Source organism: Thunnus maccoyii, chromosome 3 (genome assembly GCF_910596095.1).
Source record: "Thunnus maccoyii chromosome 3, fThuMac1.1, whole genome shotgun sequence".
In the NCBI taxonomy this organism is placed as follows: domain Eukaryota; kingdom Metazoa; phylum Chordata; class Actinopteri; order Scombriformes; family Scombridae; genus Thunnus; species Thunnus maccoyii.
Genome location: NC_056535.1, coordinates 22,769,585 through 22,784,991, shown reverse-complemented (window position 1 = coordinate 22,784,991; position 15,407 = coordinate 22,769,585). Strand labels below are relative to the sequence as shown.

General features: G+C 40.5%; 1 protein-coding gene across 1 annotated transcript in view; it reads left to right on the top strand.

Annotated features, from left to right (window-relative positions):
* Positions 1-266: 266 nt before the first annotated feature.
* The window catches only part of gli1 (GLI family zinc finger 1), a 52,756-nt gene continuing 37,615 nt past the window's right edge, over positions 267-15,407 (top strand). Inside the window, exon 1 of the mRNA XM_042407417.1 lies at positions 267-605. The gene's annotated coding sequence lies outside the window, so the exon portion shown is untranslated. The remainder of the gene's footprint in view (positions 606-15,407) is intronic.

Below are 15,407 nucleotides of genomic sequence, written 5' to 3'. Positions count from 1 at the left end.
ACATGCATACTGTAATGTCTTTATATATAGGCTAACTGACTATAATGTATAAATGTAGGATATTTGTGTTCACACACGAATGAAAAAGGCTCAGAGATTGAAAATCTATCAGTTTGGGTGGTTGATCTGTGGTGCATGCTAACTTTGTGGGGAAAACTGAAGCAGCATGGTCCTTTTTTAAGAAAAACAAAAAGTGAACTTCCTGTTTCGGGGTGGTCCACAGACTGTGGAGAAAGGGAGGGAGGAGGGAGGAAGAGAAGGGGGTGCGCATTCCCGCATTGGCTGTGCAACCAACTTCAGGGCGCTTTACGGGACTCCATAGCCGAACATGGGGTTCAACTTTGTAACCGTTTGCGTAAAGTGACTGTGAAGGAAAACGCGATGGAAAAGCACTTCTGAAACTGGATAAAGTCTCGGTTTCTGTGAAGAATTCAGTCATCTCCATCCGACTGCGTCTGCCAGAAAGTAAGAGAGAGAAAAGAGAGAGAAGGGAGGCTTTACTGGGAACTCAGACTTTCGCAGTCCTTGGACCCTCTGAGCTCTTCCAAGGACTCTGGGAATCAAGTCAAAAAGTTTCATGCTGAATATTCCTGCATTGACCTGAGGTACGTAGCGCTGATCATTTATCGATCGCTTTTGAAATCACAGCCGATATATGATAAACAAGACGTTTTACATGGTGGGAAAGTTGTGTTTTATTATTCAACATTATAGTAAATAGTTTTGTAGTTAGTTAGAGGGAAAAAATATTGCAAATGTGGTGCAAAAGTAATGTCATTGAGTCATTTCTTTTTTGGCGTCATCTCTTCAGGTGATGGTGCGTGACTTTTACGCATTAGGAGCATTGCCATAAATTATTTTGGTTACTTCCCATTTCCTGTAACTGAGTTGCATGTTATTTCTACTAACCGACCAATAAGTCTTATATTCCTTTCACTGTGATACGCCGGTTTTTTGTGGATTCACTCGTTTCTCATCAGCGCAAAGCTGTAGCTCTGCTCCGGTCTTTTCTATCCATTTGTGGTGATGTGGATACTCTACGAACTGAAGTTTTTCGGAGTTAAGATCTCAGCAAATATGTGTTTCCCTACCTTCATACCTTCATCTCTTTGGGAAGAGCTTCTTTTAGGGTTTTGACTGCCTGCACAGCTTAAAATCATCTGACACAGTGAGGGTCGCAGGGCCACCCGGGAACAGCTGTTTCTTGTAACCTGAGGTGTCAATATCTTTTCCAAATGTGAGTTTCTATCAGGACACCCACAAAACAACATCATCGCTGAACACTGTGCAAAGCTTCAGGCAGCAGAAAGCTCCTGTAAATGCAACTGTTTTCTGTAACTCGTGGGCTTCTTGAATGTGCAGCCTGATTATTTTTGTTGTAAGTCAGAAAGTCTCTCAGTTTTTAGACTAAAAACATGCATTCAAGCCTTTAATGATTTATCTCTAATCTGTTAGAGATTGCGGAATCTGATCTAATTATCTCTAAAAAGAGTTGACTGTAGCTGCTAATGTGGGAAGATTAGGCTGCTGGTCTTCATGTAGTGGCCCTGGACTGAAGAGCGTCAACACTGGACTCAATAGAACAGCCAAACACTTATTTATTCCAAAGTGACAGTGAGAAGTGCTAAGCACACAAACTCACAACCTCCCTAAACAGTATTTGCACAGACACACACTCACATACAGAGAAAGAGAGCGTTTATGTCACAAAGGGTCTAAAGTAGATCGCCAAAAATCATGAGAGGGATAGACATGGATTTAAAATTTGAAGGAACTTGGTATGGTATTTTATTTATTGTTTTAATTGATTACACTGGACCTGAGGCAATTAACTGTGGCCAGATTTTTTGTGAACCTGCGGAAATTGTGTCAAGTTGTAAAATCAGATTTTTGGATATATACCACAGGCCACATAATCCATTACAGGGAAGCGCTTTGGTCCTTCTCAAGGTTGAGACGGGGGAGAGTTTCGAGGGAGGAAAGTGCACTTGTCCTTTAGCCACGTGTGAAAAGCTCTGCAGGGGAGCTTCCTCACCCTCCCTGGTCTTTATCAAGTGTGTTAAGGCCAAAAGGCTCCTTAATGGGAATGCTCTTAAACAAATAGACCATACAGGAAGGAACTGTTCTCCGACAGCCAGTCACAGCAGAGGACTGATCTGGTTCATCACAGTCATATCAGAGCAGTGATAAGCCTCTATCAAACTGAATACAATCTTGATGAATTCCTTCTCATTTAAGGCCAGTAAAAACAACGGAAGTTTGATGATTTTAAGGTAGATTTGTATGTTCAATCTTGTGTGCATCTAGGCAAAATGTAAAGCAGGGGCAATTTGAGCAATGACAGTTGTGTCATTAAGAGGTGTGTGACTGTGAGAGCAGTTTGAAATATAAAAAATCTCAACATGGATTCTCTCACTGGCATTAATGATGTGGACAACATGTTTAATTTCTGTGTTGGCACTATCGGCCGCCGGTCACGTGATACACACGTACCCAGAGGCAGGCAGCAACAAGTGGTGTGTTTTTGTCCAGATCCCATTTTGGTCCGCTCAGCAAGAAACATGTGTCACGTGATGCCTGCAATCCCCCCCACCCCCCCACCCCCACCTCACACACACACACACACACACACACACACACACACACACACACACACACACAAGTCCTCCTCCTCCTCTTCCCAACCACCCTCCTCCCACCTTCCAGAAAGAGAGAGGGATGGGGGGGAGGGGGGGAAAGACCACCCTCACTGGGATCACAGCCCCTCAATCAGACCCTTTCACACCCTGTGAACCTGAAACAATCAGGGTTTAATAGCAGCTGTCTGTCTGTGCCGGCCCCAGCTAAAACCATGTACGCCCTCAGTGCAGAGCTGATCGGCTTCGGGCCGCAGAAAGAACAGAGTAGACAGGCCTGGGGATGCTCCAAAGGACACATAAGCAAAGACACACTCACACACTCCCTTTTCCGTCTTTATCCCTTGCTACTCTTTTCTCTTCTCATCCTCTACTTTTCCTCCCGTACTTCAAGGCTCAGAAAGAGATCCCGAAGATCTCTGATGTCAGGGTCTGGTATTTGAAGGTTATGTTGGTTCATCGGACTGAGTTTGTGTTGTTTTCAAACTGCTGAAAGTCTTTATTCACTTTGTCTGTCGCCATTCATGGACACGGTCATTGTTCATTGAGATCAAAGGGAATAGATTTTGGTTGTGGTTGTTATTTTGGTTATTATTGAGCCAAACTTTACTCCATTTGAGCCGCCTGACTATAACAAGAAGAAGCCACATTAATCGTGTATGCCTGTCTGCATTTGCTGTTGATTTTTGTCACACATGAACAACTTGCACAAATGATTTCACTAAGTTTCCTGTGGAGAATCCCTCTTCCTAGAAAAATATAACATTGAATACATCAAATGATGCTGAAATGAGTCAGAGGAATGAAGAGGGGAGGGAGGGGGGGGTTGTTACTAAGTAGTGGGCTGACACCAGAGGGCAAAGGCATTAGACACTTAGAAAGCTTGAATTGCATTAGCCAAAGGGCACACATAATAGAAAAGGGGAAATGTTGCAGTCATGGGAAATATTCTGAAAATCATTGTTCATGGTCACTTAGAGCATTCTCACCCATTAGAAGGCCTATCAGACAAATTGCAGCCGTGGAGATTAAGAAAAATGATCTACAGAGACAATCAGTTCAAAGCAAAAGAAAAAAAGAGACCAAGGCCAGCTGGATTTAAGGTAATCATTTTAGTGAATAGATGATGAGATATGTGAATCGTAGTGTTTTATTCCAAACACCAAGATCCACACTGTGGACTGAACATTCCTGCTAATGTTTTATTACATAACTTTAAACAATTTTCTGCAATTTTGTAGACAAAACAATGAATTGAATAAATTGCAAGTTGCAGCCTGAAACTAATTTTTGAAATACATATTTTTCACTTAGCGCATCAGCATCAGAAATCGGAATAGGAATCGGAATCTAGGAATCAGAAATAGATCAAACACTTACTAGAAGTTGATTAATCAAAGTGACTGACTGAGCCTAAGTGAGAACTGACAATCAGAACATCCCATATTACCACCCTATTGCTAGAGAAAACATTGATATTCAACGATTCTGCCGAAACTCAGATTAAAAACCAGATTATGTTAAATGACATTTTCCGGCAAGTACAGTGTGGTTAAGGTCAGTCAAAGTTTGTGGTTTTGGCAAATACACTATGGTTATTATATTGTGAGTGTAAGGCAACTAAAACACTTGGTTAAGGTTAACGAAAGATGCTAGTTACGGTTTTATACAAAGCTCGCATTAATTGTTAGTCGGTGACAGGATGTGAACTCTATGAACATGCCCATCTACCGTCTCCACAGCGTTTCTATCCTCCTTGCTACGTAAAGAGCAAACTATTTTCCTACAGTGGCACTGAACGTTTGCATTGAATGTAAATTTTGAGCTGTGGAATCGTCCAGTAATTTCCAGCATGCTGGGCTGCGTATGAGGTTGTGAAGCTATGAAATGGAACCAACTTAACTAAGCCAAGCCAATGTCTTGATCCCAAAAAAGCTCATTTTGGATGGACAAATTGGTCGTCCCGTACTTTAAAGTGAGCCTGGCTCTACTGCGGAAATATTCCTGTCTAGCCATTGCCTAGCCCATGGCTCTAACGCCTTCATCTAATGCCTGCGTCAAGTCACACATGTGGCAGCAGGCAGCGTTAAGAGTGATGTTGGTTGTATCTTACAGTAAATGTAGTGCTTTTGTTCAAATGTGTGCCTGAAGGAAAGTGTGCATGTGTGCATATGTGATATAGATTTGAGCACACTGCTGACAGTAAAAGGCAGAGTCAATCTCTTCCCATTCGTTCCTCCTCCTTCTTTGAATGAGGGTGGCAGTTTTTGATACATTTGTGTGTGTGTGTGTGTGTGTGTGTGTGTGTGTGTCTGTGTCTATGTGTCTGTGTGTGTAAAGGCAAGTAGGCATGCGGACTGCTAACTATCATCTCATGTGGTCGATATTAGAAATCAAACTGGTGCTAATGGGATCCAGGTGAGGTTGTGAATAGCTTTCGCGTGCACAAACAGGCCACAGTGATACTTACTCATTTCTCACTGTTACACTAGTTTGTAACAATGGGCTCGTGGTTTTGGTTTCTCTGAGGGATGGTGGTCGGCTGTGGATGACAAAGGCGAAACATAAGCAGCGTCTGATGAGGAGGCAAAGAAAATGGATCTTGTATTTCAGATCTAAGTGCTGCAGGTTTAAACTGAGAGCAAGTAACAACTGAATGAATTTGTTGCAATAGTTTGAAATCTGATCTAATTACAAGCGTGTGAGTGTTTGCGTGTTTGTGCACGCGGGTTCATTCAGAGTATTTATATTCTTGCATGATTCTGCACTTGTATGTACAGTATGTGTGTGTCTTCGGCCGCGTGTGTGTTTCAATGTGTGTGTTCTCAGCCACTGATGACTCACGACGAGCTGTCCTGTCGGCAGGCAGAAAGTGAAGAGGAGGCGGTGTTTATTATTTCATCAGGTTGCCATAGCCACAGTGCATTTGGGTGCTGGCATCATCGGTGTAATTACAATGAAGTGTCTGACGGTCACCCTCCTCACTGCCTGCGTCTCTCTGACGTCCACCAATCAGAAAAAAAACTGTCAGACCAGTGTTTCCAGCAGAGTTTTAATGGGATAGGATGAGTTTTTGAATGCTGTTGACTTCTCCAGTAGAAGACAAAGGAACTAAAAACACTTCTCTAGATTAAAAATGCTTTCTTGTCTTTTCTTCCCTCTCCAAAAAAATGCAGTCTCTCATTTTAACCAAGTAGAGAAGTTAGATTACTCCTCCCTAGCAGTTTGTATGTAAGTCACTAAATTTACAGCACCGTTTTATGTGATAAGCTATTACATTTTACTGCTGGAATAATTATTTCCGACTTCCACGAAGTGAGAGAGAGAGAGAGAGAGACAGAGGGAGATAGTCTGTGAGAGACGAAATTGCGAAAGAGTGCAGAGGCATATTGCGTGTGTTTATGATGAGCCTTCTGGACAACAACTCTGCTATCTGAGATGAGATAACATCCCAAGATCCTCGGGTTGGCAGATTTCCCGGGCAACTCGCAGTTCCACATACCGCGCACTCTCCTTAATGAGTGCAGCAAGTATCTACATATTAATCTATAAAGCACTGTGGACATTTCTGATTACTCAATCAGTGTGTTAAACATATTTAGATGTTAGATATGCACATAAAGATGTACACATGAGGGCTGATAGCTGTGTAGATTGTGTTTTTTTATTCAACAGATTCATATTTTTTATATTGGTGCCAACATGACACCTGACTTTCCGTATTGATTTACCAAAGCAATACTTTTATTCAATACACTTGTCTGGACATGTAAAAATATTTTTAAGAAAAACTTTTAAAAAAAACAACTTACTATTATGCCACACTGCTGGATGCATTCGTCTTAAATAAAGAATTTTGACATAACAAAATATTGGCTAAAGTTAGAAAAGTTTGTTTGAATCAAATCAGTTTGATTCAAATCAGGAAATATCTGGTCATAGAAAAGTTAAACAGGTGTTTGAATCCAACTTTGGATATTTACATTTTACATTACATTTCTGGCTGGTTGGTGCTTTTTCCTAATATCAGTGTAGAAGGGTACCTTTGTTTCTACATCCACCTTATTTAATGGCTGCTCAGTGATCATTTAAAGATCTGGTGATGGACAAAATGAGCAGAAAGTGATTTTTCAAGAAAGTGTATTTTCCACAACTCTTTACAAACCTACTCAAATGCTATTTAGAATTTTCAAAATTGAGTAAATTGAGTTTATGTGCATAACCTTAAACTGCACTCACTTCTATGTATTTTTATGTAAACTGGAGGACATCTCCATTTGTTCCAGGTTTATAGAGCCACAAAACAAAATTTTAAACAATGGATGACCCAAACCACACTGACATTGAATAGTGTGGTCAGCCTTCCAGAGCCACAAACATTTTTTTCTCATTGTATGTTTTCTTCTCTTCTTTTTGTTTTTTCTCTCACAAATGTCTCCAGTTCTGTATAAATGTCCTGCTTTGCCTTGTTTTTTTTTGTTTTTTTTTTACTTTCTCATTCCCTCTCACTCTTCCTCTGCCGCTCGCTCAGCCTCTTACGTCTTTTTCTATTCCTGTTTTCTTACTCTGTAAGTAAGTGACAGTGTGAGAAGCTACCGTGGTTTGCTGATGCCACGTTAACCAGATCAGATGCCATAACAGGAAGTCAGTCCACATGCATGGAGGTAGCACAGTGACACACACACATGACTTACTACCGTTGCAAGCCAAATGCAGGCAGAGCCGTCACTGATACACTGACATGAATCTGCTGTGGGTCAAAGGTAGCTGCACCCTCAGTCAAACAGCCTCATATTTACTACAACACATCTGACATGACAGTCAGTCTGCAGAGCGCTTTGATCAGACTTCAGCCTCCATGTGGAAATTCACAGACTCTCACTGATGATTCAGAGACAACTCTGCACCTTCATTTTAATTTATAAGTCACATCTGCTGATTGTTTCCGTAGCAGAAACAAGATGATAAATCCTCCTTTCAAAGAGAAGCATCTGCAACCAAACCAAACCCATTTAAGCTAAATAGCACATGATTATCAAAAGTGATGTGGTGTCCTTGTTTTGTTGGTTTTGTGAACTGACTGGATGTTTTCTTCTGTAGCATCAAATATTGTTTATAGTTGTGTTCCCTGTGGTCCAGTGTCATAAAACGTAAATGGAAACTAGCGGTCAACTTTCTGTTGAAGTTGTTATTGAGAAAATAATTCTCTTCAGGAAACAACAAACTATTGGAAGGTTGTGTTTTGTGAGATGTAATTAACTTTATTTCAACAAAGCTTTGGTGTCGTCTTCTTTACAGTAGAGAAGAAGAATAAAAATCTCTTGTGAACATTGTATAGTAACACACAAAAATACAGTTCATGTGCATTTGCAAACTTAATCAAGCCTTTAGAAAAATAATATTATTGGCACGAGCTGAGAAAGAGCTTTCCATTTTCATTAACAGTGGAATTTGTTTGAAAGGAAAGAAGGGCAAAAGAGAGTAAAGGGTGAACGGGAGAAACATTTCATAGTGAGTGCAGGGAAGGAGAGTGGAGGAGTGAGAGAGAGAGAGAGAAAGAGAGAGAGAGGGAGGGAGAGAGAGAGATGCAGATTGTTTTAAATCCGCAGCGAGTCAGGCTCTCAAATTTATGCCCATGGGCTGCTTCTTGGGTGGGCTGCAGGGAGGGCGGTGCGCTAGCTGGAGCAGGGGAAAGTTGCCGACTCCAGACTGCTCGCCTTGCTCTGAAGCTTGGCTTTTCCTGCTGGAACACATTTACAACTCAACCGTCCTGACTGGCTGGCCCTGCCCTGCCTGAGTTAACTACACTGACTGACTTTCCTGCCGCTTATTGAGCAACAACAGTTTTCAATGTGTTAGATGGTATTTTTTATTTTTAATGACACGATTTTATCGCTGGAACATTGCTGGAAGCTACAACATAACTGTTGTCAGTAGGGAGCACACAAAAGTTTGCACAAACAAAAACTGCTGTGTGGTTTTGTAGTTTATACTCTTTTTCCAATAAGGACACTTAATATCAATTTCAAACTTTTTCAGAGTGAAACTCATTTCCTATTGGAACACACAAAAAGTAGTTTGTACTTGTGAAACAGCAGAGACAATTCACGTCTCAACCCAAGAACTTGGATCAGATAAGGCATAATTCTGGCTCCTCTGTATTTCGTGCCAGCAATGACTGTTTGTTTTGCTCAGCATGAGAAAGATCCGGGCCCACATCTAGCCTTCGAATAGATTCCCTGATGTTTAGGATGAAGGAGAGTAGTTCACTCAACAACCAGCTATCAAGCAGTGATTTTCACAATGGAGGCTCAGGGCTCAAGAAACATTACATCTACTGTAAGATAAAATGTAAAAAGAATCCTTTAGTAAAAAAATCCAATGATTTCTAGCTTTTAGTTCTTCCTCATGTTGTGTCCTACTTTAACACTGAAAGGCCTGTTTAGTGTTGAGTTTCTTTAACTTTTGAAAGCACTGAGTTAGCAGCGCACAGTGGAATGAATACACAGCAAGGGATGACATCAGCAGCATGTAAATCAGCTCGCAACTGAGCAAGAATCTTAACTTTAAATTTAGAGTTTGGTTGGCTGTTTCACCACGATAATGTGCTGACACACACACACACACACACAGAAGGAAGTAAACCAGTAGTTACTGTGGTATGACCAGCAGATTTTAATATATATATATATAAATATTTTATTTTATATAAATATTTTACCAAGATGTTATGTCACAAAAAAGTGTACCTTTAAACAAACAAAGTCAGTAAAACACACATTATCCTTGAAGTTACAACATAAAAACTGTATTTTTACCTGACAAAGACAATCTGATTTTGAATAAAAATGCATGTGGATGTGTTTTTTCTTCCCAGCAGTTATTCCAGCCTGTGTGTCTGGCTGCTTTGCAAGCTAATTCACTCTGAAGGTATTACGGTTATTGGAAGGCTTGTAAACCATTAAGTCTTTATTTACAAGAGAAAGAAAAGAGGGTCTGGGTAGCTGCACGGGGGCGAGCTAGGTCTTGGTACAGGCGCTGACCCCACTGTAAGTGATCAGAACAACTGAAAATTCTCAGTAAGCATGCTCAGGGGACATCTGGTCCTATTTGCAGCAAACTGCAGACCACTCCTCAATTACATAATTGTGCCCATTAATTACATGAGGAGGGCCTTCATTTCCTGGTAGCCAATAACTAACAAAAAGAGAGCTAGTAAAGAAGGACTCTAAGAGACACATGATTATAGTGTGTGTGGTGAAACATGAAGCATGGCCTCCCATGTGTAAGAGCAGTCCAAGGTTAAAAAGCCACGCAGTATATTGCATTACCAGCTTTATGTTGAGGAGAGTATGTGTGATGGTGCATGAAGCTGACATTCATCTACATCTTCATGTTAGAGTGGAATTTAAGAGTGAAGCAGGAGAGAGATGACGTGGCAACAGCTGCTAGTTTGCACTGTTCTTCATGTTAAAATCTTCAGTTTGTTGTTTCTTCAGCGTCAGTAGTCACTGTTTTTGGCTACACGCAAAGCTCCCTGCAGGTCATTTCTCCAGGATTCACCTACATGTTGTGACTGGATGGGTGCAGGTGTGATGACTGTGGTGGGTTTCACACCATTACTGTGCTACTGACAGCTACTGTGTGAGTGGAATGTAACGTTAGCACGTACTATAGTTGATTGGATAGGATGTAAAAACAGATTTTAAAATGTCTCATGAACCTGTGATGCTGACTAGTGTCCTTTTTTTGTAGTGCCACACACCCAAAGCTCCCTTTTTAATTTTCAGAATTCATTCAGCTTTCTTCAGCTGAGGATGCAAAATGGTGTGAGTGAAGATGGACAACAGCGTTAGTTGTGTGGTTCTCATGCCGGGAACTGACCTGCTGCTGCACTCAGCATGAAACAAATGTTGGAATGACAATGCGGCTGTCGCAGCTGTTGTTTTTTCAGGTCCAGAGCTGTTGTCCTCTCCTCCTCCTCCTCCTCCTCCTCCTCCCGTACTCCTGATGCTTCTCTGTCTCATCACTGTCTTTATGCCAGGGGGTGCAGAGCGAGGTGAGACACAGTAATAGAATAGAATAGAATAGAATAGAATAGAATAGAATAGAATAGAATTCCTTTATTGTCATTGCCCAGAGTACAACGAAATTGAGTAGTAATCCTGATGATGCAAACTAGCTAAATATATAAATAAAATATATATATTTGCTGTAACCTATAAAACAATAAGATATAAAACAATATTAGCAGCTGAAATATTGCACTTCAGGATATTGCACATTTGCTGAATTGCAGTATACAAGTATTGCAGTTAGGAATATGTACATACAAAGGTGCAGTTGGAACCTAATGCACCTGCTTGCAGAAGTTTGAGGAGAGCGTGAGACAACGGAAGAGGAACCGGTGGGGGAGAGACACTGTCTTTCTGTGAGTGTCGGAGAGAGAGAGAGAGGGCAGGGTACAGTGAAAGGAAGAGGCTGTGAGAGTGAGTTTCTTGGTCTTTGGATCGAGGTACCATGCTGGGCATTTATGCCGGGCTTATGGGACCAGACTCAGCTGAATACACAGAGGGTCAACAGGGATCCACGCTCACTTTTCTTTTCACACAGAGTGCAGTGCTGTGTGTTCGCACTGTGATAGACTGGCGACCTGTGCAGGGTGGTTCCCTGCCTTTCGCCCAGTGCATGCTGGGAAAATCTCCAGCCTCCTTGAACTGAAGGAGAGAATAGAAGGATGAATGGATGAAAAGCGCTGCCAGGCTGTATAATAGTATCTTTATACATCATATGACATTTTCTATACATCACACAATCCTAGGCAAAAATAGGTTTTATCATTTTATACTTTTACAAATTTTACAAAGTTTATTTTCATCATCGATTAATCTTGTTTGGTCTATAAAATATCAGAAAATTATGAAAAATCTCGATCTCTTCCCAAAGCCCAAGATGGAACCTAAAATGTCTTGTTTCGTCCCGAGCAACAGTCCACAATTCAGTTTACTGCCATAGAAGACTAAAGAAACCAGAAAAAATGTGTAACCAGATAATTTTGGCTTCTTTTTTTCTTAAAAATGACTCAAAACAATTAATCAGTTTTAAAAGAAGTTGGCAATTAACTTTCGGTCGATCGACTAATCGATTAACTAATTGTTACGGCTCTAGTATGTTTTAGAGTTTATACAGGTGTTATCTATCCTTAGAAACCAAATTTAAGATGGTTGTTGTTTCATGTGCTTTAAGGCTGCTGGTTGGAGTATGTAAAGTTTTAAAATACTAAACCTGGAGAACACAAGTGTTTATATAGATTAATCAGGAAGTTAAATTGTGATCAAGATGTGTGTGATGTTGACAGAGTGCAGGTTGTTTGTTCAGGGCTGCCAAGACATGAAAAGACAATACTCAAAAAAACTGACAGCACTGTTTTCTTTTTACATTACTCAGAATTTGCATATTCATAAATTCAACATCTATTTGACTCGTTTTGTTTTTAAGTGTTAGTTTTTTGCTACTTCATCATTTTGAGTACAGAAAGAGCAACTTGTTTTGGGAAAGGTTAGCATAAGGTGTTTATCATGTTTCCATTTAGTTTATATTTAGTTTATATTTACATACATAATGTCAGTTGCACATCCTAATAATACTATTTCTTTCAACTCTCTTCTGTCTCCATAACATCTGTCTAGTCCCACGTCAGCCTGTCCTAATCTGATGACTCCGCAGCAGGTTGTGACTTTGTTGGACTTTCCCGACTGCTGATTATTTCCACAGCAGTTAAACCCCCTTGTCCACTACTGTGTTCTCGTTATTTCTATTCAGGACAGGACAGGCAGTTGCTCTGCTGTGGCACATTTATTGGCCCTTATTAGCTGGCACCTGTAGTCCATTAAAAGCCCTGGTCTGCTGACATACTGACAGATAGATGCTGTCTTTGAGTTCTCAGTGCGGTGAGAGGAACACTTCGGGATATGAGCGGAAAATTGTTATCCTGTAGAGAACAATCACTGGATGTTCAAAGTTTCAAACACTGAAACCCACAGGATCCCATTCAAAGAGGTTATTTATCGAGTCTTGTCTTCTCGCGCAGCTGTGGAGCAGAAATGTGGTGAGCACTTGTGCATTCGGTGCGTGTCAATGTGTTCTGTGTGAATGTTGAGTGTTGTGTGCATGTGCTTGGGCGTACAGTGGGCGAGGGGTCCCAGATGTTGTGGATGTTGTGTAGAGGGAAGTTGTTGGTGATTAGCTGAACTTTTGGATCTGTTTTAGCCAAGTGATGTGATACTGTGATTAGACTGGTACAAACATTGAGTAGCTCTACTTAAAGAACTTTGTATTGTAAGTGACAAGACTGGGATACTGATGTACTATATAGTATAACATAATAATACTGCTTTGTCATTTGCTGGCTTGAGAATGATGTGCATAGTACTTGCTTGTACTGTAATCTTTTTTGGTTGAAAGTCCAATTAGATGGGAGTGACGGAACCATTTAGCAAAGCACAACCTTTGTCGACCCCTGTACATATATTATGATAATTTTGATACAACAAAGTAGTGTAACAGGGATCAACTTCAAAAGCATCTTCAAATGAGTTCAGAAATAATTGACCAGCAACGTTGGGAGACATTTCTTTTCTGTGTGTTTGATGCATGCATTTTTGAATTTAATGAAGAAAATGGGGTCTAAAGAGTCGTCCTTTTTTTTTTTTACATAGAAGAAGGCAATCCTTTTCCCTTGAATGATTATTGTTCATTGAGGGAGTGAAAAAGCTGAACAGATGTCTTGAAAGTTTAGTCAAACCAATGTAATGTTTTTTTAGATGAGTTGTAATACAAAATCAACTGATCACAAAAGGAGGAGTTCCTTGGTAGTTCAGTCAGTGTTTTCTTCCTCATCTCAAATCAGTTTTGTTCTTCCCTTGAATCTCTGCTGCAAAGTGACACAGCACTGAGGTCAGGGAGCAATACAGAATAATGTCAGAGGGGTCCTGATGGTTAAGTGGACTACCTACACCTGATATGTGGGCATAGGACCTTTGACCTGTATGTCAGATTTCTTTCTATGCCAATTTTTAAGCATCTTTTCATTTGAGTATGTTAAGTAGCTTCAGTAGTGCTCATAAATCGATGCTATAACATTATAATTACAAATAAACTGATCAGAAAGTGATCAGATTCCTTTGCATGCAGTTCCAGTTGATATTGAGCTGAGTCCTTGTGGCTGCTCCCCCCCCCCTCTCCTTCTCCCTCTCCTTCCCTCCCTCCCTCCCTCGTCTTGTGTGTCCCAGCTCACACTCCGGCTTCCTGTGGGATAGAGCCGAGCCTCAGGGCAGAGGGATGTCTGTTTCCAACCAGCTAGCTCTGTCACACATGCTCCAGCTTGTCAGACTGAGTTTGTGGGAGGGTGATTGGGTGTCAGAGTGAGAATGCATGTAAGTGCCTATATGTCTGTGTGTCTCCGTCTCCTTGTTCAAGTGTGTGTGTTTAGATGCTCAGAGATAGGGCTGTTTTCGCTGTGGGTGGAGGTGACTGTCTAGGACATGATGAAAAATTCAATTAGTAGGAGTTCACCGCGGTCCAGGTTCATTTCAGGTTGCCTAAACACAACTTTGTCTTTGTGAGTTTTATGTCTGGGACAACAGCGGAAGATCTATGAAATTTAAAAGACTCTGTAAAACATTTGCTGTCTCTTGTTGCAATGGAAAATAAACAGTATGTATATTTGATACTTCAGTGGACAACTATTAATTCAGCTAACTCAGATAAACAAAGGAAAAGTTAGCGTGCACTCACAAAATCTGCTCTCATATTGTAAGAGCTCATAGGTTAGAGATCAGAATGGCAGTTTTTAATTGCAATCAAATGAATTTTGTACAATTTGCAGCTAACTTGCTAAATTAGTTTTTACATATTGAGATGTAGCCTGTGAAAATTTTTATGTGCTTGTTGCACAGCAAAAACTGTCAGAAGGTAATTTCTACACATTTTTGCAGTTTTCTTGTCTGATAACATTTTCTGCTGCAACTAACAATTATTTTCATTATTTATTAATCTGCAATCATTTTCTCAATTAATTGTTTTATTCAGTTTGGTCTATAAAATGCCTGTTTACAGTTGATGTCTTCAAATTGTTTATTTTGTCCAAACAACCCCCCAAATTATCAATTTACCAACAGACAAAGAAAAACAGCAACATCAGCTGCAGCTTATTTGTTTTTCATATTTTTAAAAAGTGAGCCTGATGTTAATGATAAACCTTATTTCACGAGAATGACATACAATGGTGCTCTCTTCATTAACAAATGTCCTCAATCATATTTCATGCACTTTTCTTTAAACTCCGGGAACTAATTTTGAGTCTTTTCTTGAAACCGAGCTGTTCACTACTATAATTTTACACAGTCAGGGTTTTGGCATGTTTTTGTGGTTTCATGCCTGATCACTCACAGGCAGTATATTGGGAAACAGTCTGCGGTATACAAACATCAACAGGATTTGTGTGTATTTCTGTGTAAGCGATGCTATGTGTCTTTAAGTTGAACCTTCACACACAAGTGGCTTGCTTTACCTCAGTACTTCTTTCCCTGCTGGTTAGCCATCAGAGCAGACTGGTGGTGTGTCTGAGGTGTGTGGCTTACCACCATGTCATTGCCTGGAGTGCTCTTGCTGTCTGTTGTCACCTATGCACACACACACACACACACACATACAGACACATACGCACATGGATGTAGTGTTTTCCCTCTCTGATTGATCCAAAATGAAGGA